Here is a 6,783-nt window from a genome sequence, read left to right as displayed (position 1 = left end):
TATATATATATATATATATATATATATATTTCTAAGATGTTTGTACACTTGCGTTGTTGAAAGTGGCAATTGTTGCTTTACTTGTCCTGTCAGCAGGTTGAATAGGAAGTACCATCTTTAGAAATCATACATATGCCAATGTTGAGCCTGAAACAGATTACATATATATTGTACATACCTATATGATTACATACTGCATGTATTATAAGCATATATAGGGAGTGATATAGAGTAAGCTAACCAACTGACAGTGGGGTCGGAAGTTTATCTAAAGCAGGCATATTTGGGGTCATCTATTAAAGAAGCACTTCACCGGTCCGCGCAACTCTGACTTCGCCCTCGGCCGCTAATCGTTTCTGGTCACACATCAAGTTGGGAAGTTTGGCGCTATCTCAGAGCAAACTTGATAGCTGAGCATTCTAATAAGGCCAAAAAACAAAAACGTACGTGGCGGTTTTTCAAATAACGTCCACTAGGTGCGAGTTTCGTTTTACCGCTTCACGTACACTTTGATATTTGCTTAGACGGAAGTAAAAGCGTGCCTTCGCATCACTGACTCACCTTCAATGGACGGCGAAAAGCACACATACGGCGATGGTTCGGCTGTAGAATGAAGGCACTTTGAGTCACGTGATTATGTGCGGTGTCGCACGTTTCCGTGTGTTGTCGCATCACGCAAGCCCTTTTGTACTGTAGTATGGCGTCCATTCGTAGAAAGAAACACGGAGGAAAGTGCGAAAGATCGAGCGATTGCAAGTCGCTCAAGACGATCATATGGAGTCTACAACGTACGAACGACTGAGTAGCTTATGAACTGTAACTTGTTCTCTTTCACTGCTAGAGTCGCCTGAAGCGTCTAGACCCGTCTATTGTGTGCTCTCGTAGTTGGCCTCGGATAGCAAGATCAAAACAATGCTCCGCGCAACACAGTAAGCGTTCGGTCTGCAGCCCAAAGCCTTAACGTACGTTAACGTTTACTGCGCTTGCGTCAATAGATGAAGTGCTACTTTAGCTAACCGACAAGGAGTGGGGTCAGAAGTTTTTAGCAGGCATATTTTGCAAGGATCACGTACCAAGCTATGCGAATACCAAATTTTGCCAAACTCCCCGACAATTAATAATAACACTCCCTTTATGTCATTAACGGAAGTGGCAGATCTAGGAATTTATGATAGAGATAGGGCGCGAAAATACATAATCATTAGTAAGGCGGGGCTTACCTATACCCGTAGCTATTGTGTACCGTATAAATTACCAACAGAAAACCATTTAGGTTGGTCAGGTTTGTTGCAACAGCTTTTTCTTTTGGCAACAGGCGTTAGTATAGAGTTCTTCATGCTTTGGAATGCAAAACGTTGCAAAGATAATAGTAAATTACTGTACTTCAGATTTATATAATTATTTTAGATCTATGACTTTGGACATCACTAGAAACTAAATCATACAAACATTCCAACAAATTTGTTATTCAGGAAGACAATCCAACGCTTCTCTACTCTATATTGGTGCCACTGGTTAGCTGCTAGTCTTCTCGTATTTCAGCATTCCTATAGTTGTAGAGACCACACGTCAGTACGCAAAGCCACAGCTTCCTCACTTTCTTGTAGGCAGAAAAGTACAGCATAAAAATAGCGATTACTGCTGGCCATGTATAAAGAACAATCAAACCAAGGTTGACGTATAAATATTGACGATAAGATTTTGGACAATTGCTCCCATCTCCTCTGCTAAGAAGAAGACAGGCAACATAGTTTTGAAAACTCGACTCGATTTTGTTGGATTCCCGAAGATTCAATAGCATTTTAACAGATGCGAGCATTGAGAAGACGGCAACGCCAACAAAGACAAATATTAGACGAATTTGCAGAAATTCCAATGACTCAATAAATTCTCGACTGTTGATATTTCCACACACGACGTTGCGCCGTCTCTTTAGCTATATCAACACAAAACACCCAAAAGCACATTTAGTAATAAAGAAACTTTGGAAAGAATGCAAAGTCAAATATACATGTTCCAAATGCAAAAAGAATCGCTTTAAGGGAATGACCAGAAGCGAACACATGCAGAGATGAACTTATGAAGCAATTGAAATCTTACATTTCGTCGCAACTGAAAGCAAGTCCAGATAAGCAAAGATATTCCTATTGCAGCAAGTATCTGATGCGGTAGAATAGCAGTGAAGTATGTCCAACGCCTATTGGCACCAATGCAAAATTTGATATCAATTGGCCTGTATGCGTAGCCGTCATTGGCGAGAATTCCAGCGACCAACAACGAAGGAACTCCCCAGGCAACAAGCGACTGGAAAACGTGAATCTTTCCTGCATTATCCATAAATCTTCTTGCTCTGTTTGGAAACGTTATTATCCACCACATGTTGATGACAGCAAACACCCACCAAAACAACAACGTAAGATATACAAACTGAAAACCAGCCCCTAAAAGTTTGAAACGAGAATTAGTAACCAGACGTGTGTGTCTGTGTGTGTGTGTGCGCGCGCGCGCGTGCGCGCGCATTTACCTGAAAGTGTGCAGAAAGTCGTGGGTTCACTCAAATCATTAGATAGATCATCTTCTATGCAGAATGCTCGCTTTTTGCCCAACAGCATTTTCGTCAAGGTTAGAACACCTACAAATAACCGATATAGAATATGATGAAGTAGTAGCTCTGATTAGATCACTAGTATGTGTCTACCAAGAAAAGCAATAATTAGAGTCATATACACGGGTATAATGTGGGGAAACGATCGCCTAGTACACAAGGCAATGCATGAAAATAGATGAGGAAAGCGCTTACAATATATACATCTTACAGTTTCTTGGCTTTGATCAATGCCACCGCTCCAGCAACAGTACACAATATGGAAGCACTTACGTCTATGAAATCTGAGATGTTTACAGTCAACCTTTCAGATATACTGAGGAAATCCCAATCATCGCATGAGAAGAGCAATCCAGTAAAGCTTTCGTTATTTGGTTTATCATGAATTTCTGCTAGAGTAAAGTTGAACCGTTGCATTAAGGTTTACGTGTAACACTTAGGTATTAAATGTACCACTCAAGCTTTGAGATACTTTAGACATCTCCTCCGTGGCGTTAGCAGCGTCCTGTAAATCAGATGACGTATATGACTTGCCACCAATTTTATACAAAACACCTTTTACACAAGCACTCACACATATATAATTACAAACAAACAAATGACCAACACACACACACACACACACACACACACACACACACACACACACACACACACACACACACAGAGGACGTCGCCAATTCTTAGGGTCAGTGCAAGTTCACGTGAGAAAAATATACGTCATGTCTTAATTAACTTAACCCACCTACTGTTAATTGCCGAGCATAGCCAGGGTTCTAATTCGGGTCACACAACAGAAAGGGGCGTGGTCCTATATTGCTCTCAATCAAGCTCTTGGTATATATATATATGTGTGTGTGTGTGTGTGTGTGTGTGTGTGTGTGTGTGTGTGTGTGTGTGTGTGTGTGTGTGTGCGTGTGTGTGTGTGTGTGTGTGTGTGTGTGTGTGTGTGTGTCTATGTGTCTCTGTGTGTTTCAGGGTCTCTGTGTGTGTCTCACTCCCCACTCCCCTTTCTGTTGGACACTACGCCCCTTTCTGTTGTGCAACCCGGATTAGAAGCCTGGTTATGCTCGACAAGTAATTTTTCCACACAATAGTTAGACTGAGCATCTTTGCATTATATCCTTGCCGTCTTTTAGGTCTTTGGAGTAATATGTGACTTAGTAGGTGTATACCTGGAGTTACAAATGAAACCAAATTCCGAGGCTAACGTATATTAGGTGCATGGAATAGACAGTAAAACATGCAGTGTTGCACACTACTTTTAGCTAGTATTCCGTATAAGATCAAATATTGACGGGAATTTGTTTTGGCGGCTTTCTAAGAAATTGACAGAAAAGAATATGGGCGGATTTTAGTTTGGCGGTTGGATGTCGTTGTTGGATAATTAATTTAGGCGTAGACCCCAGTCTCCACCCACTTGACACGTGGCCGTCATGGGGAGACGGCCGTCATGGGGAGACAGCTTCATTCGTGGCTATCACATTTCCGTGGCTTCGTGGTCTCCAACAATTGATGAAGAATTTTTGCGTAAGGGTGAAGAACAGAACTCACTTGATTCCTAGGCTGTTGCCATTGTTATCGCCATTATCAATGCCTGATGAACGTGGTTGATGACGTCAAAAGAACGTCATACCGGGAGTAACCCGTATATGTCGCTGGCCAAAATTTATGGCAGATTTTATACTGGCGGTCGCTGGAAAATCGGCCAATCCGCCAAAATAAATTCCCCACCAATATACGGTATACAGTATAGTCACGGTCAGGCTTCAGAACCTAATTGTATCATGTCACGTGGTTTGTAGCAACCCTGATTGGTGGAGAGAGTAGATACATATATACCCTACTGTTATAAAGGGAAATGCGTCTATCCTACCATTGCTCTGATCAACAGCACAATGCAACAGCATGCAGATGATATAATAAGCCTTTACAGCGAACTACTCTAAACAACGTCTAATTGGTTTAACTTTAAGCTCAAAATTAACGGTAATTTAAACCAATCAATCTCGGATTATCTTATGAGCTAATCCCGGATATCTACATCCCCATGCAATTTATTATTAACAACAGAAATTGTATCAAGTGAATATGTGATGAGCAAACATAGAGATGGACAAACCATGGATGTCTAGTTTTTGCTGGTAATTATATGAGTTAGAGGTAGAGATAAGGTTAGGGTTATAGGATTAGAGTTGTATTCTACGGTTGTATTCATTGTTTGCATTTGGCGATCCATGCTACAGGCAATCCATGGATTGTCCAAACCCACGCGTTTCACACAGCATAGAGACATCGTAAGGAATGGAGACGATGACTTAACATTCCATTAGATTACACCTTGTAGCTTAATTAATTAATGTACTAACAATAGAGTAAATTTGTTGCCTAGGGCAGGTATGACCTACCGCTTCGTCCTCCTACTACAGATTGATCTCTGCCGCTTTGCGGTTTCAAATACCATGCATGCAACGCCGTCTCTCTGGTTGCACGGCGAATGGAGAGTATGCAAAGACTGTAAAACATTATTGATCTATATTTTAGCTATACCTCACCTCAGACGTTAGAGCAAGCGCACCCAACACTGTGGTAGACACAGATGTAGCCCATACAACCAACAGACTAACTGCAACCAACAATATCTCCACAGCAGAGCCATTCAACGGAAGTCTCTTCTTCACTCGCGGATGTTCCCTTACATGGTAAACGTGTTTGTCTAAGCTTGAGCTGCTTTCTGACTCGACGGCCGCAAATCCATTCGTCGAGAGTACTGGTAGAGGAGAGAGAACGCTAGACGGACTAGACGTTTCAACTGTGCCCGAGCAAGAACTCTCTGCAACACTAGTATCAGAAGCAACGCTTATCGCTAGTCTGTACGAGCTCATGTCATCTACAAAACACCGTCAAGTGTTCAAGTCCGGCAGAAGCAGTATAAGGAATTTTAGCGCGCGTTAATTAATTCAACAGAATGGCTAGCTATGTTATAGTCTTGCTAGCTAGATTGTGAACTTTAAGTCTGATTCCCAAAAATTTTTCGAAAAGAGAAGAAAATAGTCTACAAGATAGTATATCCGCTATTGAAGAGTGGGAGTAAGACAACCACAGCAAATCAGCTAGTACATATATATATATATATATATATATATATATATATATATATATATATATATATATGTATATATATATTAATTTATTTATAAACAGATCAATCAGTCAACACCTAATAAGTATATCGCTTATTTAGTTATGCACTCTCAACAGACAGAAAGAGCATGTGCAAAATGTGAAGTACTGTCTGAGCCTTAGTCTAGTAGAATCTGATTATGTAATACTTATCTATACACAGGTTTGACATTATTGCAATAGCTAGGATTCCATTTTAGGAGCTTGTAAAAGAATGTGGTATTCAACTGTTTGATCTGTGGGATTTTCGCTGGCATGTCTGCATTATTCAACTGAAATTGTATTAAAAAGAGTAGAAAAGCTGCCGAGTGGAAGCAAATTCTAAGCAAACTCGGAAATCACAACTATAGGCTGTCTGCAACGCAATGTCGTCTGCAGTGCACCCCTAGACATATTTGTATATTCTGCTTGACTCTAGGGTACCATTTGTCGTACATAAACGTCGGCAGCTAACTATTTAGTTGTAGAAACGGAAAAAGCTGGTCTGGCTAATTACATTACCGCCCGTTATTAGTGGACTTCTGCAACGGCAGGGATGTCACTTGTACTTTAACAAGAATAACATCACGTGCCAAGTGTATTGTCTCGTGATTGGATGGACGATCTATTTAACAGTGTGCGGGTCCTACAACATGCCCGCATAAGACTACATGGGGTTTGAGACGTAAGATGTAGTTTAAAGGAGTGATAATGATCGCCGAAAATGCTAGACTAGGCAGTCGTACTGTACCAGGGGCGTACAGTACCTTGCGCATTTAATGGGTCGGTTTTTAGTGCTAATGGCAGAACTTCCCACTAAATTCCAGTCTATTCTAATTATTTTATTATTTAATACCGGGTCGCGTATATCTATTGGAAAACATTTGTAAATGTGTAACAGTGCACATTGTTCGTCAAGGAGTTTTGAAGCTACATCTGCTTACATCGCTCATGCTACATCGACGCGGGACCCAGACCAGAACTCTAGCAGTTACAGCTTCTACATCTAAGGATGC

This window comes from Corticium candelabrum, chromosome 13, assembly GCF_963422355.1.
Source record: "Corticium candelabrum chromosome 13, ooCorCand1.1, whole genome shotgun sequence".
Taxonomy (NCBI): Eukaryota; Metazoa; Porifera; class Homoscleromorpha; order Homosclerophorida; family Plakinidae; genus Corticium; species Corticium candelabrum.
This window is presented reverse-complemented; position numbering follows the sequence as displayed.